This window comes from Nycticebus coucang, chromosome 7 (assembly GCF_027406575.1).
Source record: "Nycticebus coucang isolate mNycCou1 chromosome 7, mNycCou1.pri, whole genome shotgun sequence".
NCBI classification, from domain to species: Eukaryota; Metazoa; Chordata; class Mammalia; order Primates; family Lorisidae; genus Nycticebus; species Nycticebus coucang.
In genome coordinates this window covers 114,428,574-114,452,361 of record NC_069786.1, presented here as the reverse complement: position 1 = coordinate 114,452,361, position 23,788 = coordinate 114,428,574, and the positions used below count along the sequence as shown (strand labels likewise).

The window sequence follows — 23,788 nt, the reverse complement described above, 5'->3', positions numbered from 1 at the left end:
AAAGTTTTAAAATTAATAATCTCACATTTCACCTTGAGAAGCTAGAAAAATTCAGTCTCAATTAAGTAGAGGAAATAAAATTTCTTTGAAAAGATTAATTAAATTGGTTTAACTCCTAGCAAAATTGATCAAGGAGAGGGGATGGAGATAGAGAACAAATTACTAACATCAGGAAGGGAAGAGACAGTATCAGTAAAAATCCTACAGACATTAAAAATGTAGTAAGGGAAAATTGTGAAAAAACAGGCCATAAATTCAAAAATTCGGGAAAAAATGTATAAATTCACTTGAAACCACAGTTTACCAAAACACAAAATGAATTAGAAAAATCTGGATGGCATTGTAGCCATTAAAGAAATGTAACTCTTTATGAAAATTTTCTTTTCGAAAAGACAACTCTGGGGGCAGATCATTTGCTGGTTTCTTCTGTCAAACCCTCCACAGAGCTCTATCAGACACAACACAAAAGGAGATATAGGAATAGCAAAGAAAGTCTTGAAACAACACTTAATGTAGTCTTGAGGGGAAAGCAACTCACAATCCCACAATGCGTACTACCTGATACACACTAAAAGGTTAAAATCAAAAAGACCTAGTGACAACGCTAAATGCTGGCAAGTATTCATGCCAACTAGAACTTTCATATATTGCTGGTGTACTAATTAATCTAAGAGAAAAGAAAACACATGATCATTAAATACTAGTACAAGAATGTCTATAGACAGTGTTTAAAAAATTAATAGCCCCTAACTAGCAACAAACCAATATACATCAATAGAAAATTAGAAAAAATACATCACAGAATATTTGTACAACGTAATACTACTCAGCAACAAAAAAGAACAAACTACAAATAAATTGCCTGATATATCATGATGATAAATAAAAGCAAGATACAAAATGCAATTCTATTTTCTTGAAGCTTTGGGACAGGCAAAACTCAATCTATGACGATTTGCTTCCGTGAGTAAGGAAGACTAGCTGGTAAGGAACGGGGGCTTGGTGTGCTGTTCCACCATCTCTCTGATGGGAAAATATCCTTGATTTGTTGTACTGTTTCTTGATTTCCCACCATGGCAGTTGTAAGCACCAACATACAATCACTGAATATAGATTTGGGAAGAGATGTGCGGAATTACGTGGCTTAGAGCTGGCTCCAGCATATCACTTGCCCTAAGGAACTTTTCTGGGTAAATGTAAATGTTCTGTACCTTGGCTGGGTTGGCAGTTACGCTGGTGCACACAATTTGCCAAAACTCATTGCACTAAATCATTAAGATCTGCATATTTGACTCTATGTAAATTTTGTCTCAATGAAAAACAAAAGACTAAGGTATAATACTATACCCAGGATATGGGCATTTAAGTGACTAAAAGACCCTCAAACCAACGGAGTATGTTTTTCTGAGAAACAACCAGCATAGGAGAGATGGCCAAGGAAGGTGTTGAAATCGGAGTGCGTGGGTTATGTTTGCAGCACCTCAGTGGAGGTGGCCCCTCCACGTGGCATCTGTCCTGTTTATAACTTCTTGCTGCTCTTCTTATAGCAGAGATTGTGCACAATCCATCCTACAAAATAAATCTGTCCCATCTCTCATGCTGGACTGGGAGTTTGGGTTGAAGCCAGAACTTGTCCCATCAGGCTGATAATTGGAGCCATTATCCTGGGACCAAGTCTTGCTTCCGGTGTTTCTCCCTTTCTCCCTCTCTCCCTCTCTCTCTCTCCTTCTTTCTCTTTCCTTTCTCTCTATTCATTTTTTTTAGGGGGTGGGGATCTCAGCCTAACTCACAGCAACCTCAAACTCCTGGGCATAAGCAATCCTCTTGCCTCAGCCTCCTGAGTAGCAGGGACTACAGGTGTCCACCACAGCTCCTGGCTGAATTTTCTACTTTTAGTAGAAATGGAGCCTTGCTCTTGCTTAGGCTAACCTTGAACTCCTGAAGTCAAGGGATCCACCTGCCTCAGCTTCTCTCTATTCATTTTTGTCTTAATTTTTCTGACTTTTAAGAGTGACAAGTTATGTTTAGCTGAATTCATTTATCTATTCTTAAAACTTTTTCTACATGTTAGATTTGGTTTTGGACTGCTCTATGAGGTTATGTGCAGTTAATAAACACCCTCTGAAGATGTTGTTAGTGACTCTAGACTAGGAGCTCAGCAACAAATAATGAAATCCTCGTCCCTGACCAGATGACTCTGGAACAGAACCTAAATTCTGCTGGCATATTGTGAGAATCCGACTTCTCCCAGACAAATCTCCCTTTTAGACTCCACCAGCCATGGGCTAGAAAACAGTCCCTCTTATTAATGGATTTGTTGCTGAGCATTATTTGGCCTTTTATTTTATTTTGGGTCAGAGGTTTCAAAGGCTTACCTCTTTTTTTTTCTGCCTGTAAACCCCCCATTATCTCTCCATATAGATCTGTCATTGATATGGGTCTATAAATACACACGGCTTTGTTTATATAGACATATAATATGTGTGCCTGACTGCTGTCTCTGTGTGTTCACAGCCAGTTTATATTTGGAGAAAACTTTTGAAAGCCAAATTTGATACAATGCAGAGGCAGCTGGTGGGGATGGTGCGGGAAGAGCCACTGTTATCAGCACAGAAAGCCCCGGTGAGGCATGGAAACGCTGAATGCTATGTGTTCACTGGGGACAGAAGACTGAGGATGCAGAGAAGGGAAGGGAGAGGAGGGCAGGAGAAAGACAGGCACATACCCATTCAGTGTGTCCTTTGTTTAGCTTTTGCTACCAGTAGGGACATGCTCAAAATCAAAATTCTCAGTGGAGAGAACTCAGTCTCTGCTCTGCCAGACAGATGTCTCCTGGCGCTTTCAAACTTAGCTGCCTGAGAGAGCCACTTGTTCCTAAGCAAAGCCTTAAGAACTAAGAGAAGTGGGGTGGGGGATAGGGGGAAGAATAATTAAAATAAATTAAAGGGTGAATGGGGGGATGGGAGATCATGCCTGGTCCTGCAGCTCAGCCTGAGGCTCTCAGGCTTGAAAGGACAGGACTGGGCAGGATTATTCCAAGGAGACTGACTTCTCCAAGCCTTGCCCCCACAAATAGTGATGCTCGCAGTCCCCCCTGAGTCAGGCTAGTGTCCATGTGACCTGTGCCCCTCAAATCTGATAACTTTGCGGGTTAGTAGCAACAACTAGCAGTGTGCATATATTTTAAACAGCTCTACACATTTTTCTCAGTCTTTCATATTTTATGAGGTTATTTATTTATTTATTTTATTAAGTAGACCAGTGGTTCTCAACAGGAGGTGATTTTGCCTCCTAAGAAGGGTTTGGTCATGTCTGGAGGCATTTTTGTTTGTCTAAATAGGCATGAGCTATTGGTGTCGTTAAGTATAAAGATGATAGATAAAATACAGGATGCTAACTTACATTTAAATTTCAGATAAACAAAGACTTTTTTTGGTTTTCGAAGGTGCCAAACATTATACAGGTCATGCTTATTCTAAAAAATTATTCATTTCTTTTATCTGAAATTCAATTCTAACTGGGCTTCCTCTATTTTTATTCTCTGAATGCTGCTAAACATCCTACGATGTATAGAATAGTACACCCCTGTCCTGACAAGGAATGTTCCAGCCCCAAATCTCAAGAACACTAAAGTTAAAACCCTGCAGTAGAAGATATTAATAGTATACACTAGGGAGTAGATGATTTTAAATTTTGAACATGTACTATACTGAATATGACATGTGTCAAATGAATACACATCTTTTACAGAGTCATTAATACACACTCGTATGTATAAACATTTTCTTTTTTTTTTTTTTTTGTAGAGACAGAGTCTCACTTCATGGCCCTTGGTAGAGTGCCGTGGCCTCACACAGCTCACAGCAACCTCCAACTCCTGGGCCCAAGCGATTCTCTTGCCTCAGCCTCCCGAGCAGCTGGGACTTACAGGAGCCCACCACAATGCCCGGCTATTTTTTGGTTGCAGTTTGGCCGGGGCCAGGTTTGAACCCGCCACCCTCGGCATATGGGGCCAGCTCCTTACCGACTGAGCCACAGGCGCCGCCCTTCTTTTATTTTAATGTAGGAGCACTGAATCAAACATTTTATTCACCCTTTTAGGATGAGGAAAACAAATAATATAAAATAAGTCATCTCAAACCATTTTCGATGTTTTACAAAATGCTCACACAGCAAATACCAAAAGCTTCAACACACTCTTTCATTAACTTCTGCTGCAATAAATGCAACATTAATAAACATACAAATTCTTCTGTGTCTAACTTAGGAGTTGAATTATTGAATTATTCATTCTTTTGATGTTACTCATACATGTTTTTATTCATACATTTTAATGAGATTATTGCCCATACATACATTATTTTATTTTTACATTAAGCCAATGTCTGTCATGTAGCCATCAAAAACATTACAGTCAGTTACACAGGTTTGTAGTCTAATTTAGACTCTAGCTTCTTAGAATCAGCCACTTTCCTGGCTGCTTTCATGAAGTCTTCCTGCACTACAAAATCATGATCAGCACGAATTACAAACATACCTGCTTCAGTGCAAACATTTCTCAGGTCTGTCCCATTAAAGCCATCTGAAAGTTTCACAATTGCTTTATCATCTTTATCCATGTTTTGTAATGGGACCTGCGTGGATTTTCAATATATCTAATCTCACTTGTTCATTTGGCAAATCAATATGTATTTTTCTATCTAATCTTCCTGGATGTAGTAAAGCAGGATCCAGGGTATCTGGTCTGTTTGTAGCCATGATCATTTTAACACTATGCAGAGTATCAAATCCATCCATTTGATTCAGTAACTCCATTAAAGTTCTCTGGATTTCTCTGTCAGCTGAAGTACCCTCAGAAAACCGACAACCACCAATAGCATCTATTTCATCCATAAAAATGATGCATGGCTGATGGTCCCTAGCATAATTAAACATTTCTCTGATCAAACGAGCACTTTCACCAATGTACTTATCTACAATAGAACTAGATACAGCCTTTAAGAAATTACAGTCCAACTGGCTAGCAACAGCGTGTGCCAAGAGTGTATTCCCTGTACCTGGTGGTCCATATAACAAACAGCCTTATTCCTACATGCTGAAATAATTCTGGGTTTGTAAGAGGTAATTCTATCACCTCTCTTAATTCCTGGATCTGTTCTGATAATCCTCCAATCTCAGAATAAGAAACATTCCCTGGGTCTTCAGAGGCATGTTGTAAACTAGTGGTTCCACCTCTTTTGGCAAATATCTCATGACAGTTAGCGTAGTCATATCCAAAGCAACTCTTGTTCCTGGCTTCAGCTTACTTTTGTCAAGCTGTCTATGACAACACACAACATATCTTGGTCCATTTGTAGCTTTAACAATGAATTTTTCTTCTGTTAATTGTTTAAGCATTTCACCCACAATCTGCCCAACACTTTGTATGGCCTTCAGATCATTTTCGTACTTTTCATACTGTTTGGTAAATTCTTTTAATTGTTCTCTTAACTCCTTAAGGTGGCCGTCGATCTCCTTGGGCTCCAGAAGCTTCTTGCGGTAGTCCTGAAGTGCCTTATCTCTAGGGTCCGCCATAATGAGAAGCCGTCACTCTGTATAAACATTTTCAACCCTAACTTGAGATCTTTCAGGAAAAAAGTGAGCCTGTGCTCCTTCATCTCTCCACAGAATGAGCAGAGAGGTGTTTGTTTATAGGCCAAATAATAATCCTCAGAAATATCAGGTCCTGGGATCTGTAAAGGTTACCTTATTTGAAAAAAAGAGTATTAGCCAACATGATTGAGTTAAACATCTCAAGATGGGTAGATTATTTTGGTGGGTACTAAATACCATCAGGAGTGTCCTTATAAGACAGAGGCAAAGAGAGATTTGACACACAAGGATGAGAAGATGTGACAGAAGCAGAGTGAGATATGGGGGCGCCAGCCCTGGTCTTGGAATGATGCACCCATAAGCCAAGGAGTGTCAGCAGCCACTAGACAGGAGAGTATCCTCCTCTAGAAGTCACTGCAGAGAGTTCAGCCATGCTGACACCTTCATTTCAGCCCAGCAAAATCAACGTTGGACTTCTGGCTTCCAGAACTGTGAGAGAATAGATTTCTATTATTTTAACTCACCATGCTCATCTATTACAGGAGCACAGGAAACTAATATAGTGTTCCTTGGCAGAGCAAAATCAGAGACCACTCTTTCCAGAAGAGTATGTACCAGAAATGGAATAAACATGACCTGTTTGGTCCAAGAGATAGAATCAATGCAACATAATTTTTTTTTCTTTTTACCTTTTTTTATTATTTTTTTAATTGTTAAATCATAGCTGTGTACATTAGTGCAATCAAGGGTTACAATGTGCTGGTTTCATATACAATCTGAAATATTCTCATCAAACTGTTCAACGTAGCCTTCATGGCATTGCATTTAGTAGGTTTCACCTGTACCCATTCTAAGATGCACCGTAGGTGTGGCCACACCCATTATCCACCCTCCACCCTAACCTCCCCCCTCCCTTCCCCTCCCTTGGCCCTTTCCCCATATTCTTGTGCTATAGTTGGGTTATAGCCTTCATATAAAAGCTATAAATTACCTTCATAGTAGGACTGAGTACATTGGAAACTTTTTCTTCCATTCTTGAGATACTTTGCTAAGAAGAATATGTTCAAGCTCCATCCATGTAAACATGAAAGAGGTAAAGTCTCCATCTTTCTTTAAGGCTACATAATATTCCATGGTATACATGTACCACAATTTGCTAGTCCATTCGTGGGTCCATGGGCACTTGGGCTTCTTCCATGACTTAGCAATTATGAATTGGGCTGCAATAAACATTCTGGTACAGATGTCTTTGTTATATTGTGATTTTTGGTCTTCTGGATATATACCTAGTAAAGAAATTATAGGATCGAATAGCAGGTCTATTTTTAGATTTCTAAGTATACACCAAACATCCTTCCAAGAGGAACGTATTAGTGTGCATTCCCACCAGCAGTGTACAAGTCTGCCCTTTTCTCCATGTCCACGCCAACATCTCTGGTCTTGGGGTTTTGTTATACGGGCTACTCTTATTGGGGTCAGGTGATATCTCAAAGTAGTTTTGATTTGCATTTCTCTGATGATTAAGGATGATGAGCTTTTTTTCATGTATTTGTAGATTGTGCGTCTGTCTTCTTTAGAGAAGTTTCTCTTCAAATCCTTTGTCCACCCTGAGATGGATCCCTTGTTCTTTTCTTGCTAATATGTTTGAGTTCTCTGTGGATTCTGGTTATTAGACCTTTATCGGAGGTATAACCTGCAAATATTTTCTCCCATTCTGAGGGCTCTTTGCTTGCTTTGCTTACTATGTTCTTGGCTGTGCAGAAGCTTTTTGGATTGACCAGTAGTGTATTTTTTATATTGCTTCAACTGCCTGGGGAGTCCTCCTTATAAAATATTCACCCAGGCCAATTCCTTCAAGAGATTTCCCTGAACTTTCTTCAAGTATTTTTATAGTTTCATGTCTTAAGTTTAAATCTTTAATCCAGTGAGAGTCTATCTTAGTTAATGGTGAAAGGTGTGGGTCCAGTTTCAGTCTTTTACAGGTTGCCAGCCAGTTCACCCAGCACCATTTGAAATACAAAATCTTTTCCCCACTGAATGTATTTAATTGGCTTGTCAAAGATCAAATAACGGTAAGTAGCTGGATTCATCTCTTGGTTCTCTATTCTTTTCCAGACATCTACTTCTCTGTTTTTGTGCCAGTACCATGCTGTTTGATCACTATCAATTTACAGTACAGTCTCAGGTCTGGTAGAGTGATTCCTCCTGCTTTGTTTTTATTTCTGAGTAATGTTTTGGCTATTCGAGGCTTTTTCTGATTCCATATAAGACAAAGTATTATTTTTTCAAGATCTTTAAAATATGACAATGGAACTTTATTAGGAATTGCATTAAAATTTTATATTGCTTTGGGTAGTATAGACATTTTAACAATGTTGATTCTTCCCAGCCATGAGCATGGTATGTTTTTCCATTTAACATCTTCAGCTATTTGTTTACTAAAGTTTCATAGTTCTCTTTACAGAGATCTTTCACGTCCTTTGTTAGATAAACTCCCAAATATTTCATCTTCTTTGGCACTACAGTGAAAGGAATAGAGTCCTTGACTGTTTTTTCGGCTTGGCTATTGTTGGTATATATAAAAGCTACAGATTTATGAGTATTGTTTTTGTAGCCTGAGACATTGCTGTATTCCTTGATCATTTCAAAGGTTTTGTAGTAGAATCCCTAGTGTTTTCCAGATATATGATCATGTCATCTGTGAAGAGTGAAAGTTTGATCTCTTTTGACCCTATGTGAATCACCCTTAATCACCTGTTCTTCCCTAATTGCAATGGTTAAAACTTCCATTACAATGTTAAAGAGCAATGGAGACAATGGGCAACCTTGCCTGGTTCCTGATCTAAGTGGAAATGATTTCAATTTAACTCCATTCAATATGATATTGGCTGTGGGTTTGCTATAGATGGCCTCTATTAGTTTAAGAAATGTCCCTTCTATACCAATTTTCTTAAGTGTTCTGATCATGAAGGGATGCTGGATATGATCAAAAGCTTTTTCTGCATCAATTGAGAGAATCATATGGTCTTTATTTTTTAGTTTGTTTATGTGCTGAATTACATTTATAGATTTATGTATATTGAACAAGCCTTGAGACCCTGGGATAAATCCCACTTGATCATGATATATAATTTTTTTGATGTGTTGTTGGATTCTGTTTGTTAGGATCTTATTGAGTATTTTTGCATCAATATTCATTCATGATATTGTTCTATAATTTTCTTTTCTTCTTGGGTCTTTCCCTGGTTTAGGGATCATGGTGATGTTTGCTTCGTAGAATGTGTTGGGTAGTACTCCTTCTTTTTCTATATTTTGGAAGAGGTTTAGTAATATAGGTACTAGTTATTCTTTAAAGGTTTGGTAGAACTCTGACATAAAGCCTTCTGGTCCTGGGCTTTTCTTTTTAGGGAGATTTTGTATAGTTGATGCTATTTCAGAACTTGATATAGGCCTGTTCAACATTTCCACTTTGTTCTCACTAAGTCTTGGTAGGTGGCATACTTCCTAGTATTGGTCAATTTCTTTCATATTTTCATATTTCTGAGAGTAAAGTTTCTTGTAATATTCATTAAAGATTTTTTGAATTTCTGAGGCGTCTGTTGTTATTTCGTCTTTACCATTTCTGATTGATGAAATTAGAGATTTTACTCTTTTTTTCCTGGTTAGTTTGGCCAAAGATTTATCTATTTTATTGACCTTTTCAAAAAACCATCTTTTGGATTTATTGATCTGTTGTATAATTCTTTTGTTTTTCAATTTCATTTATTCTGGTCTGATTTTTGGTTATTTCTTTTCTTCTCCTGAGTTTGGGGTTGGAGTGTTCTTCCTTCTCCAGTTGCTTGAGATGTCCCATTAAGTTATTAACTTCCTCTCTTTCCATTTTCTTAAGGAAGGCTTGCAGTGCTATAAATTTCCCTCTATGACTGCCTTTGCAGTATCCCAGAGGTTCTGATAATTCGTGTCTTCATTGTTGTTTTGTTCCAAAAATTTGGTGATTTCCTTCTTAATCTCATCTATAACCCATCTGTCCTTCAGCATAAGTTTATTTAGCTTCCATGTTTTTGTATGGGTATGCAGAATCCTGTTGTTATTGAGTTCAACTTTTATTCCATGATAGTCTGAGAAGATGCAAGGAATAATTTCTATTTTTTTAAATTTTCTAAGGTTAGATTTGTGGCCTAGTATGTGGTTGATTTTGGTGTATGTTCCGTTGGCTCATGAAAAGAATGTGTATTGAGTTTTATTGGAATGAAATGTTCTGTAGATGTCTGTTAAGTCCAGATGTTGAATGGTTAAGTTTAAATCTAAAATTTCTTTGCTTAGCTTCTTTTTGGAGGATCTATCCAGCACTGCTAAAGGGGTGTTAAAATCTCCAACTACTATGGAACTGGAGGAAATGGAGTTGCTCATGTCTGTTAGAGTTTCTCTTATAAATTGAGGTGCATTCTGGTTAGGTGCATAAATATTAATAATTAAAAACTCATCATATTGAGTATTTCCTTTAACAAATATAAAGTGTTCATCCTTATCCTTCCTTATTTTGGTTGGTTTAAAGCCTATTACATCTGTGAATAGGATTGCAATGCCTGCTTTTTTCTGTTTTCCATTTGCCTGGAGTATAGATTACCATCCCTTCACCTTAAGTCTATATTTGTCTTTTAATGTAAGATGAGATTCTTGTATGCGGCAGATATCTGGGTTGAGTTTTTGTATCTAGTCAGCCAACCTGTGCCTCTTTAGAGGTCAATTTAAACCATTCACATTAATTGAGAATATTGATAGGCCTTTCGAGTCTCTGGTGGACATTTTTAATTTTTTTGCGGCTGTGGAAGTTGGAATTTGATCAAAATTTTCTGGGTGGGTTTACTTTTGTGGTGGAGGATTATGCTGGTCTTTATGGAGGATAGGTCTGAGAATATCCTGGAGAGCTGATTTAGTTATGGCAAATTTCTTCAACATGTGAATGTTATTAAAGTATTTAATTTCTCCATCATAAATGAAACTCAGTTTAGCTGGGTACAGGATTCTGGGTTGAAAGTTATTTTGTTTTAAGAGATTAAAAGTCAATGACAATCCTCTTCTAGCTTGAAAGTTTTCAGCAGAGAGATCTGCAGTTATTCTAATATTCTTCCCCTTGTAGGTGATGGTTTTCTTTCATCTGGCTGCTTTCAGAATTTTCTCTTTCATATTAACTTTAGTGAAATTGATTATGATGTGTCTGGGGGATGTCTTATTTGGGTTGAGTCATGCTGGAGTTCTGAAACTGTCTGCTGTCTGAATTTCAGAATCTCTTGGCATGTCTGTAAAGTTCTTTTTCATAATCTCATGGAGAAGAGACTCCATGAGAAGTGCCTTGTTAAGCCACTTCATCGCTTTCGGGGATCCCTCTAAGATGAATATTGATTTTCTTCCAATTATCCTAGAGCTCTCTGAGAGAGTGATCTGTTTTTGGCCTCCATGTCTCTTCCTCTTTGAGAGTTTGGGAGCATTCGAAAGCTTTCTCTTCAATGTCAGAAATCCTTTCTTCTGCTTGCTCCATTCTGTTACTAAGGGATTCTACTGTGTTTCTCAGATCTTTGAGGGCTGCAACTTCTTGTCTCAATGTGTCAAAATCTTTGGTCATTTGGTCTTTGAATTTATTGAATTCTTGAAATGTCTTAGGGTTACTGCTTGGAATTCTAATTCGATCTTACTTGCTATCCAGATTCTGAATTCAATTTCTGACATCTCAACTATTTGTTTATGTATGGGACCTTGTGCTGTGTCTGCCCCATTGTTCCTTGGGGGAGTTGATCTACTCTGATTATTCATATTGCCAGAGTATTTGTGTTGATTTTGCCTCATGATTATTTTTCATTGTTGCCTCTGGCCATCCTCAGAGTTGGGGAGGTGTCTCTCCAAGATTAGACCCCAGCAGGATCACTCTATTGTTGCTGGATCTTTGTAGGGAGTGACCCTGTATTGTTCCTCTGGGGCTGCCTCAGCCAGGGAGTTCTGGTTGTGGGAGCAGCTCTGGAGTGTGACACACCCAGATCCAGCAACAGGGCAGGGGGTGGTGCACATGGTTCTGGGAGTGCCTGGCACCCAGTGACTTTGGCACAGAGGGCCCAAGGCTCCAGCAGTCTCTGGCCAGGAGAAGGGCTCCACACAGAGGCAGGGAGGGCTCCGGAAGGCACGTGGCTACCAGAGTCCCTTGCCAAGTGGGCCTATTTGGAGGCAGGGAGGATACAGGAGGGAGGATGCGGCGTTGTGCAGCTCCCAGAGTTCCTGGTCAGGTCGTGTGGAGGCCTGTCTTGCGTGGGTCATGGGTTGGGGGTCACGACGGGTTGTGGTGCAGCTCTTACAGGGGTCCGGGTGGGTGCCAATGGCGGGTTGGCAGGTTGCGCAGCTTTTACCAGGGTCTGGGTTGGTGCCAATCGTGGGTTGTGGGTCACTGTGCAGCTCTTCTGGAGGTCTGGCAAGCTGGAAACATGGATTTTGTTGAGATTCACTGTCACTTCCTGATGTAGATATTTCTAGCAATGAGTTTTGAGCTTGATCATGACCTGTAGTTATAAAATAGGTGAGATCAGATCCCTGTATGAACTTTAATAGGATACAGATTTGAGTGTCCAGGCACCGTGAAGCCCATGTCTGGAACTTTGGAAGAGGGGTGCCTATGTAGAGGGTTGGGTATGCCTGTCTGGTAGCAGTGGCCCCTCAATGCAGCCATGGCTGCTGAGCTGGTGCTAGGAGGACAGAAGCCTGAGTTTGCCCCATGTGACTGCATCTCAGGATCAAGCCACAGGATTGAGGAAATGAATTTTTGGTTTAGAGAAGAAAATATATACACACTTTGTATAGTGCGTGTTTTTGAAAGGTCAGTCATTTTGTGTCCTTTGAAAAATATTTTATGAAGACACAGGGTCCCGGGGGACTGCACGCATTTCCTTGAAAGCCTCTGGACATTTGGCTGTGCTCAAATGGGTGGCCAACAGCAGGATGAACACACATTTCCAAATAAAAAATAGGAAAACATGTGAAAATGGCAGGAGTGATAAGACATTCTTATCTGTTGAGCAACTAGAAAACATCCCGTGGTTATTACAGGGGAACAAACAAATGGAGAGGCTGTGATCTGTTGTAGGTCTGTATCTCTGGACTTAATCCCAACTCTTGACTGTCCTAGTGAATCTGGGACTTTAGTGTTTTTCAAAACCACCCATGGGAATGAGATGGGCTTTACCCACTTCTTGTCAGAAGATCATCAGTCATCTCTGCTACAGACATTTCTGGAGAGAGATGACAAGGTGCCTGCTTTGCTATTATAGAATTCCAGAGAGCCCTCACTGGTGAGGGTGGTCTGGGAGAGGTTGGGGGGACAGCAGGGTCCTACTGGGCCTGAATATTCTTCAATCAATATGAAGATAGGCAGCCAGAGTTCCATGAGTCCTCAGCTTCACCTCCAAGGGCTTTAGAGATGTTTAAAGAAAAGCCACCCTCTGGATGGCCTCTTGACATTACTCACTTTCGTTGACCAGACAAGCCAGGCTTTTGGAGTCAAGTTCAAGAATCACAGAGCGGCTTTCATTTCTGCACTGAAATCCAGTCTCTGCATCTTCTAGCCTTGCGATAATGCACAAATTATGATTAACCTCCCAAAGCTTCAGTTTTCTTAAATGTAAAAATTGAAGGAAAATCCCTAATTAATAGGATTGTGAAGATTATATGAGAAAACATATTTAAAGTGCTTAGCACAGAGCCTGGTATAGGGCTAGTACTCAACAAATAGTAGCTATTTTTAGGTGCTTCATTCAGGGTACTGGGGAGTGATGGGAGAGAAGGTGGGTGGCTATGGCTGTGTTTTTCTCTGTCCTAAACTCTAACATAAAGAGACTTTCCATATATACACGGAGTAGTTTTCTAAATTGGCTTGACAATATGGAACACATTATCATGCTAAACAGCTGTCCCTTTTTCATTTATAGGAGCCCACCTGCCACAAAGAATGCAAACCATGCTCCCAAAATACATGGGATCATGTCTTGTGTGTGTGTGTATTGCGGGGGTGGGAGGATGTTTAAAATATCTGGACCCTGCAATTTTATGTTACAATCAGCCAACACTTTAATCGAAAATCTTTTACTTTCTAGGTCTTCAGCTTGAGTACAACAGATTGGTGAACTGTACACAATGTACAGATGGAAATAGTTCTTTCATTTCATTTTTTTTAGCTTTCTATCCCTCATTAGTCAAGAAAGGGATGTGCCTAAAGACTCTGATGATAGCCTTTTTATTCTGACATTTTAAACTAAGAGGTGCTTCTGTGGCAGGGCCACTGGCTGAGGAGATTTAGAGGTGTGTGTCCAATCTCTTACCTGCAGCCAGTTAGTTCTCCTGGCGGAGGCTCTCTCTATGCACTTGGCCCCACCACTCAGTGTCCGGAGTAGACATTAAAAATAGACCTGAACTTGCTATTCTCTTCTTTTAGTGAATCCCACTGCTCCAGAGCAGGGATTCTTTATTTATTTATTTTTTTTATTTTTTAAATCTTGGAAGTAAATAACTTTTTTTTAATGTTATTTTTATTTTTTGGTATTATGTAGTAATCTTTATTCAGTTAAACATCTTTTCTTATTCCAAACAAAGATATTTATTTATTTATTTCAGATTAATATGAAGGTACAAATGATTAGGTTACATTGTTTGCATTTGTCAGGTAAAGTTCAAGTTGTGGTTGAGCTCTTCACCCAGGGGGTATGCTATATATCCTTACATTGTGCCCATTAGGTGAGAGTTTATCAATCCCCCTCTTCTCTCCACCCCTCCTTGAATTTAATTGTGTTTTTCTCTCATGTGGGTGTATAGTTGTTTATCTATTGGTTTCATATTAGTATTGCATATATTGGAAACTTGCTTTTCCATTCTTGCGATACATTTTTAAGGAGAATCAACTCCATCCAGGTTAATACAAAAGATGTAAAATCCCCTCTTTTTATGGCTGAATAGTATAGCGCAGCTTGTTAATACATTCATGAGTTGATAGGCACTTGGGTTGGTTGATTTTCCATCTTGGTGATTATTAATTGAGCTGCAATAAACATTCTAGTGCAAATGTCCTTATGGTAAAATAGTTTTATTTTTTCTGGGTAGATACCTAATAATGGGATTGTGGGATCAAATGGAAGGTTTATTTTTAGCTGTTTGAGGACTCTCCATACTTCTTTCCACAGAGGCTATATTAGTTTGCAATCACACCAGCAGTGTAAAAGTGTTCCCTTCTCTCTACACCCACACCAGCATGTGCAAATTTGAGACTTTGTGATGTGGGCTATTCTCACCTGGGTTAGTTGATATCTCAGGGTGGTTTTGATTTACATTACTCTGATGATTCAGGACTATGAGCATTTTTTCCATGTATTTGTTGGCCATTCCTCTGTCTTCTTCAGAGAAGGTTCTGTAGATTCTCAACCTAGGAAATATCAATATCCTGGGCCAAAGGACTCTTAGCTGTGGGGCAAGAGACAGGAGTTGCTGTTTTGTGTATCGTGGGATGTTGAACTGCATCCCTGGCCTTTACCATGAAATGCCAATCAAAACTTTGATTTGTGACAGCCAAAAATGTCCCCATCATTGCCGAATGTCCCCTGAGGGGGCAAAATCACCCATGCTTAAGATCACTTTCAGTTTCTTAGCTGGTTTACAGGGCTCCAACTGCTTCAATTCCTGTGCCATGAGAATCTCAATGCCACCCTTCTGCTCTGTGAGGCAGCAGAGTAGAAACACAGCAAAACCTCTGTAAGTTGACAAGGGACTCTGAAAGACTGGTCAACACGCCGAGGTGGTCAACATAAGGAACTTCCATTGAGTACTTGTGGTGCATGTCCTGTCCAGTCTAGGAAAATTAGGTCATGTTAAGGAGGTGGTCAGTGTAGGAAAGTGATCAACAATGGAGGTTCTACTATAATTTGAGGCCCTTGAAATGGTTCTTTGACTGTCTGTTCTCCTTTCCTGGAATATCACATCTATCCTTCCAAACCCTTGGCACCTAGTAGCCCCCTCCATAATTCTGAGTGAAAGGCTTCCATATTTTTCTCTCCATAGCACTTACTGGCTTCACCATACTTGCCTGTGTGTTTTGTTTTCTGTAACATATTGTCTTTCCAATACCCTCCCCCAGCACTGGGCGGGCAGAGACCCTGTCTCTCATGCTCATTTTAGGATTCTAGTAGTTAGCATGATGCCTGGTACAGCATGGATGCTCAATAAATATTTATGAAGTATTCTGCTTGAAAAATAACTCTCTGAGAAAAAGGAATTTTTCCTTCGTAGCCCTTTAATTTGTGGAGACCAGAAGTAGTCCTCACTGACCTGTTTTGTCCATATATTAGAGGGCCTTAATTACAGGATGGATGTACTAGATTTTGTGGTTTATTTCATCAATTCCCCCTTACTCAATGCAAGTTTATGCTTGAGCATTTTGAATGGACAGTTGTCATTAGCTCTTAACACATAATCATCAAAATAGTTTTCAAGGAAAGAAAAAGGGAGCCTGGAGCCAGAAAGTCCCATATCTGGTCTCTGAGTGCCCAGATAAAGCAAAGCCAGTGTGGCAGGGAACAGGATAAAATGCACTCAGTGCAAAAATAGTTAATAATAATAAGGGAGCCCAGAGTATGAAAAGTTGCTGACAAAAATCAGGACTATTTAGTCTAGGGGAGAAAATTGAGAAGCAATCTGATAGTGGTGCTTTAAACTGCTTGTAGCCTGGGGCCCTTGCAAACAATTCAGATGGATGGCCTATTTGAGAGGAGTGGACAGGCCCAAACTTGTGTCTACTGAGCAGGAATTGCTTGTGAAAGGAATTTAAGTAGGCACTTTCTAGGGTGTAATTTCAACTGGGCTTTTGGAGCAAGTCTGAGAAAAGAATAGTAAAACAAACTTTGCTTAGGGATTGTCCCTAAATTTCATACTAAATAGGCTATTTACCATGGACTTAAGTTTGGGACTTAAATAAGACATTTCAGGCCATCTGGTTTTTCCTCTTGGCTCCAGACAAGATGGTATTCAAATTAATGCAGAAGTTTACTTCTTTTTAAAACATGAACATTCATGCACACACATGCACACACTCTCCCCACCATGATACATTGCATTAAATACTAGTTCATGCTGTTCTCCATCATACATAATGCTAGATGTCTCTTTTCTTCTAAGGCCCATTCTACAATTTTCTTTTTCTGTTTTTATATCGCTGGTTGCCTTTATCTTTGTTTAGATGTAATACAGAATGCTCAAACTCTTTGTTGTATAGAAGGTAAAGCTGAGATACAGAGAGAATAAAGAACTTTTCCAACGTTCAGAGAGATTTCAAATATTCAGGTGTTTTTAGTGAACCTTTAACAACATTCTCTACATAAGTATAATAAAGAGCCAGCATTGAGAATAAGAGGTTTCTAGAAAGTTAGATCAAAAAACAATTGGTGGATCATTCAGAATTTCTCTGGTAAAAGCAGGCTTTCTCAACCAAAGTTGCATGCATACATCTTAAGCCCTACGGGAAATGACTTGAGTTAACTCTTTTCTTTTTTTTTTTTTTTTTGTAGAGACAGAGTCTCACTGTACCGCCCTCGGGTAGAGTGCCATGGCGTCACACGGCTCACAGCAACCTCTAACTCTTGGGCTTATGCGATTCTCCTGCCTCAGCCTCCCGAGCAGCTGGGACTACAGGCGCCCGCCACAATGCCGGTCTATTTTTTTGTTGCAGTTTGGCCGGGGCTGGGTTTGAACCCCCCACCCTCAGCATATGGGGCCGGCGCCCTACTCACTGAGCCACAGGCGCCGCCCGAGTTAACTCTTTTCTCGCTTCTCCCAAGGACGGTACTTGTTTAGTAACATTCTAGAAGCATAGAAGAGAAGTTAATTAATTACATACAATGAATGTCTTCAGACATTGGGGATTTGTTCTCTAGCCCAAGGGTTGGCAAAATTTTCCTGTGAATCTTTTTGGCTTTGTGGACCACATGGGTCTGTTGCAATATTTGGCCTTTGTAGTGCAAATCTGCAGTGGGCATTAGGAAAAAGAGTGTGGCTGAGCTTCTACAAAACTTTATACAGTAAAATATGTGATGACTGAACTTGGCCTACAGGCTATGGTTTGCCTACTCCCACTCCAGTGAGCCCTGATTGAAGAGAGCTGGGTGCATCTAACAGAAATACACTCAGGTTGACTGAAGAAGATGAATGAACCGAGGGCTCATAGAATGACTCAGAAAGGAAAGGCCTTTAGGAAATCCCAGGGACTCCCTTACAGTTTCCCCAGGTACCCCAACCAGGGAAAATCAATTAGGTTCTAGGAGGAATAGCCATTAGCCTAACTAGGCCGTATGCCCACCCCCGGATGGACAGTCCCATTGTGAGTCAGCATGTATGAGGGGTGTACCCCACGTGAAAACCGAGGCATTTCAGCAAGAAGGGAAAACATATTTGGAGCCACCAGCAAGCAAGAATTTTTCTGACTATAAAAAAACATGTTCATTCTGAATCCTGGTGATGTAGAAAATGTTAGAAAACAAAACGAAACAATCTTAAACTCTGTTTAATTTTATCTACTTAAGATTCTGAAATGTACAGCACAAAAAGTATGAACAGTGTATCAGAGTCACACAGAGCCTCCCAAATTGAATACATCCTCAGCCTGACATTCCAATCTCTGTGTTTAATAAAAACTAGACTAGTAGCTCTGCAGAGATAGAAACTGGGCCTGGTTTGCTCACTCTTATAATGAGCAGGACCCAATACAGTGTCAGATGTGTATCAGTCCATTCATTTACACATTCATTCACTGAATGAGTATTTGAGAGCCTTTTCTCTACCAGGCATTTTGCTGGGCTCTGGGAATTCATTGGTGTACCAAAACAGACCCAGTTCCTGCCCTTGAAGAACTTAATATATGGGGAGAGTGGGGAGGGGGGGAAAGAGGAGATGCATGTTGATATAAATCATTAAATAAATGTTAAATTACAATGTGATAAATGCTGCAAAGTGGCAGGAGAGGGATTCATCATGTGTGCAAGTAACAGGAGTTGCGGATCTGAAAAGGAGCCTCCCTGAGAAAATGATGATTCAGCTGAGTTTGGAAGTAAGAGCACGAATTAAGGAGTGGGAGGAGGGGCGCAAATTACGGAGTGGGAAAAAGCGTCTTCCGCAGAGGGCACAGCACGTGCAAGGGCCATGTGGCAGGAGGGAGCATGGGAGAAAACTAAGGTGGTGGGAACATAGAGATAATATGAAATAAAAGGGCACAGGAGGCTGGAAAATGAGAAGGGACCAAAGTGTTTATTATCTTGGAGAGCCAGGTTAAAATTCTGCTTTTTTACTGAAGAGCCCTGTGAAGCAGAGTAGGGAGATATAATTCAGATCTTCATGTCAAAGATAGATCTCCAACTCTAAAATAGAAATGGGCTGGAGGGCAACAGGAGTGGATCCTGGAAGATCCAGCACAGCTGGTAAGCTACTGGCAAATTCTTGATGAGAGATGGTGATGGGCATGAAGAGAAGTGGATGGATTTGAAAGACACTTAACAGATACAAGACATTGGATTGGCTGATCGATTGAATGCAGGGAGCGAGACAGAGGTATAATAACAACGCCCAGTAAATATGTGTTTAGTCAATCAATAAATTCTTCTCCTAAGTCCAAATACCTTTTTTCAGATATGAATTGAGCGCTCACTGATCATTTTACCAACTTACGATCAAAATTTTGATCAAAAGCTCCTCTTCTGAGAAACTCTCCTAGGTTGACTCTCCTTCTTCATCTTTGTATGTTCACAAACCAAACTAATATTAATGAAGTGGGTGACTAGTTGCAGAAGGCAGAGAGAAATTGTGAGCACTTTCAGGGAAATGGCTCAGTCTTACTAACCCATCAGCCCTGGGTATGGGCGGGCTCCCTGGAGTCAACCAACTGTGGATCAAAAATAATGAGGAAGTGAGGGTATATGGCACATCTCTTGGGGGCAGGATACCAGTACAAGACGGACTCTAACAAATGCAAATATTGTAACCTCGTTGTTTGTGTCCTCACATTAACCTGAAATAAAAATATACTGGGGAAGACAAAAAACAATAAAAAATAGCAATACACTACTAAAAATTATACAAATAAAAAATACAGCACAACAAATATTTACATAGCACTTATGTTATATTAATTAAGTACTCAAGAGATGATTTAAAGGATTGAGGAGGATGTGCGTAGGTTATATGAAAATAGTACATCATTTTACGTCAGGGACTTGAGCATTGTGGACTTTGGTGTCTGAGGGGAGCCTGGAACCAAATCCCCTGTGGCTTCTGAGAGATGACTCTTCTTGGTACATAAAAGGGGACAGCAAAAAATTGTTAGCTTTGTTAAATTGCATTGGAGGCCTAATATCTTTCTTCTCAGAGCTTCTAGCCAAGTTAGGAAAATAAATTAAAAAGACATTAAAGAATAAAGAAAGGAAAACTTAAACTAAGGGACCAAGAATGATCTAGGGCTGAGGGGAGCCAGCAGAAGATATGAGTGAACCAACAGATTTTCCCAGGTTTCAGAATCACCTAGAGCATTACTGAGATAGGACCTCTTTGAAAGTGGCTTACACTGGTTAACATAGCCTTCCTGGCATTTTCTTAGTTATTGTGTAAGACATTTATATTCTACATTTACTAAGTTTCACATGTACCCTTGTAAGACCCTCAAGTATAATCCCACCAATCACCCTCCCTCCACCCATCCTCTCCCCTCCCTCCCCTCCCTCTCCCCCTTCCCCCTATTCTTAGGTTAACTGGGTTATAGCTTTCATATGAAAGCCATACATTAGTTTCATAGTAGGGCTGAGTACATTGGATACTTTTTCTTCCATTCTCGAGATACTTTACTAAGAAGATGTTCCAGCTCCATTCATGTAAACATGAAAGAGGTAAAGTCTCCATCTTTCTTTAAGGCTGCATAATATACCATGGCGTACATATACCACAATTTATTAATCAATGGCCTATAAAACCAGTGTATGGTGCCCCATGATCACATTAATGCACACAGCTATGATTTAATAAAAAAACAAAAAGAAAAAGTAAGAAAGAAAAAGAAAGTGGCTTACAGAACCACATTTAGAAGCTCCTGAGATTTCCCAAGGTTTGTATTATGGAGAAGAGTGGGCTGGGCTGGGGGGACTCGGGGGAACAGCCTCACAAAGGCAGGGAGAAGGAGTAAACCCAGGCAGGGGTGGGCCTTCAGAATGCCAGCCCCATGAGACGGGGAGGGGAAGTGGGCAAGGACATCAGAAGCCCAGCAATACAGTCTGAAAGCTCATTGTGACCTTGTCTGTGACCTTGACTTTGTGTCTTATGTAGCTGGGTTTCCCAAGTCAAGTTGCTAAACTTCTCTCAGCTCGTTTCCTCATATATTACATGGAATAATAATAATGTCTACATCTTTATAGTGTGTGAGAAAATGCACTTGAGACTGCATTTTGGGAACGAACACAGTGGTACACATTTCATTTTCCTGAAGCCCTCCCACAGACAGCTCCTAAATCACAATCCTGGAGGTTGGAGGGGAGTCACAAAGCTCTGTTTTTTGAAAGTCCTAAGGTTATTCTGAGGTGCTACCAGGTTTGAGAGCTGCACTTCCAAGTCTCCAAGGAAAAAAGTGCAACTTGTAAGGTTGTTGGCAAGAAATTGAAGAAAAGTAGTAGAGGTCCAGTCCTGGAGAGTTCCCAGATGAAAGTGACAAGATGATTCCCACCTACCCCTAATCTTTTCCCTCTCCCGAGATGCTTGACGGCAGTCCAGGGTAAAGTCAGCATGGGTTCATGCCTATCAGTCATCAGTTGGAATCCCAGCTTGCAGTCTCTCTCTGCCTGTCCAGTTCTCTGCTGCAGATCTGGTTTCCAGGAAGCACACAAGGTGAATAGGAGGGAGGGTACTGTCGAGCACACTCAGGATCAACACCTAGGGGAGAGAGAAGGGTGCAGTGTGTGGCAGGAGAAGTTGAGCTGTGGTATGGGTGCAACAATGGCCTTAGCTGACCTCGTGTGGAGCTTTGGAGCTGGTGGTGGTTCAGGCCTGAAGGGAGCAGTGCAGGAGAAGGGTCCGGGCAGCACAGCCCAGGTCACACTGTAGCCTCCTTGCTGCCTATAACACTGGTTTGAATACTCCTTTACATCATTCAAAACCCCATGTAGATCCCCTACAGTGCACCAAAGATGTAGACATTCAGAATTTAGCACAATCTACCTCTGAACTACACTTCCAGACTGCATTTTTACAAGTGGTTTTTGTTCCAGGCAAACTAAGCTACTATCCTTATGTTGTGTCTTTCCCTTGCATCTTGGATCAATTAAGCCCTCACACCCTCTCTCATTAACTTCTTGCCATTTTTTAAAATATATGTAATGGACAATTTAAAATTTTTTTGGCTATCTACATCTTCCCCTTCTCGTCTGATATACACCTTCTTCTCAATTTCTCTCTGTCTCCCTCTCACACACACAGATACTTTTCTCTATTTTGTGCATAAAATATTTTGGCCAGAGGTGCTAGCATATGTAGTATTACAAGGTTTTAACAGATTGTGAAAACAGCAAAAGATACTTTTACTTAGATGATAAACACTTGCAAATTACTTGCTAAGTCAAAATCCTGTGAAAACAATCAGATGTTGCAGGTATAGGATTTTATGCTTTTCAACTTAATTTCCAATAATCTCATGCCCCCCCTCCATTTTTTAACAGATTGCTAGTAAAAGAATGCCAAGTCACATGTTTTTGTGGTTTCAACTATGAAAAACATAAATACCAGCCCATGATAAGAAAACCAGACTTAGAGCTGGTAATTGAATTCAGGTTTGTGCATTCTCCAAATTGGAAAAGGTATGGCTTTGAATAAGTCAACTTACTCCTTTGGTCCTGGACTTCCCCATTTTTACAAGGAAGTCTTGATGTTCACAAATGTCACTGTGTTTTTTCTTTTTTTCTCAGCTCTCCCTGATCCTTTTATTTATTTATTTATTTATTAAATCATAGCTGTGTACATTGATATGATCATGGGGCATCATTCACTAGCTTTACAAACCATTTACCAAGTTTCACATATACCCTTGTAAGATGCACCCCTGGTGTAATCCCACCAATCCCCTTCCCTCTATCCACCTCCCCCCTCCCTCCCTTCCCTCCCCTCCCTTTCACCCTTCTCCCTATTCTTAGGTTGTAACTGGGTTATAGCTTTCATGTGAAAACCCTAAATTTGTTTCATAGTAGGGCTGAGTACATTGGGTACTTTTTCTTCCATTCTTGAGATACTTTACTAAGAAGAATATGTTCCAGCTCCATCCATGTAAACATGAAAGAGGTAAAGTCTCCATCTGTCTTTAAGGCTGTATAATATTTCATGGTGTACACGTACCACAATTTATTAATCCATTCGTGGATTGATGGGCACTTGGGCTTCTTCCATGCCTTAGCAATTATGAATTGAGCTGCAGTAAACATTCTGGTACAAATATCTTTGTTATGATGTGATTTTTGGTCTTCTGGGTATATGCCCAGTAGAGGGATTACAGGATTGAATGGCAGATTTATTTTTAGATCTCTAAGTGTTCTCCATATCTCTTTCCAAAAGGAATGTATTAATTTGCATTCCCACCAGCAGTGCAAAAGTGTTCCCTTTTCTCCACATCCACGCCAACATCTCTGGTCTTGGGATTTTGTGATATAGGCTAGTCTCACTGGAGTTAGATGGTATCTCAAAGTAGTTTTGATTTGCATTTCTCTGATGATTAAAGATGATGAGCATTTTTTCATATGTCTGAAGGCCACATGCCTGTCTTCTTCAGAGAAGTTTCTCTTCAAATCCCTTGCCCAGCCTGCGATGCGATGCCTTGTTTTATTCTTGCTAATGCATTTGAGTTCTCTGTGGATTCTGGTTATTAAACCTTTGTCAGAGACATAACCTGCAAATATCTTCTCCCATTCTGAGGGCTGTTTGCTTGCTTTACTTACTGTGTTCTTGGCTGTGCAGAAGCTTTTTAGTTTGATCAAGTCCCAGTAGTGTATTTTTGAAGCTGCTTCAATTGCCTGGGGGTCCTCCTCATAAAATACTCGCCCAGCCCGATTTCTTCAAGGGTTTTCCCTGCACTCTCCTCTAGTATTTTTATAGTTTCATGTCTTAA

The 23,788-nt window shown here is 40.1% G+C and overlaps 1 pseudogene; it reads right to left on the bottom strand.

Moving 5' to 3' along the window:
- Positions 1-4,418: 4,418 nt before the first annotated feature.
- LOC128590609 (26S proteasome regulatory subunit 10B-like) lies at positions 4,419-5,580 on the bottom strand (annotated as a pseudogene).
- Between the last annotated feature and the right edge of the window lie 18,208 nt (positions 5,581-23,788).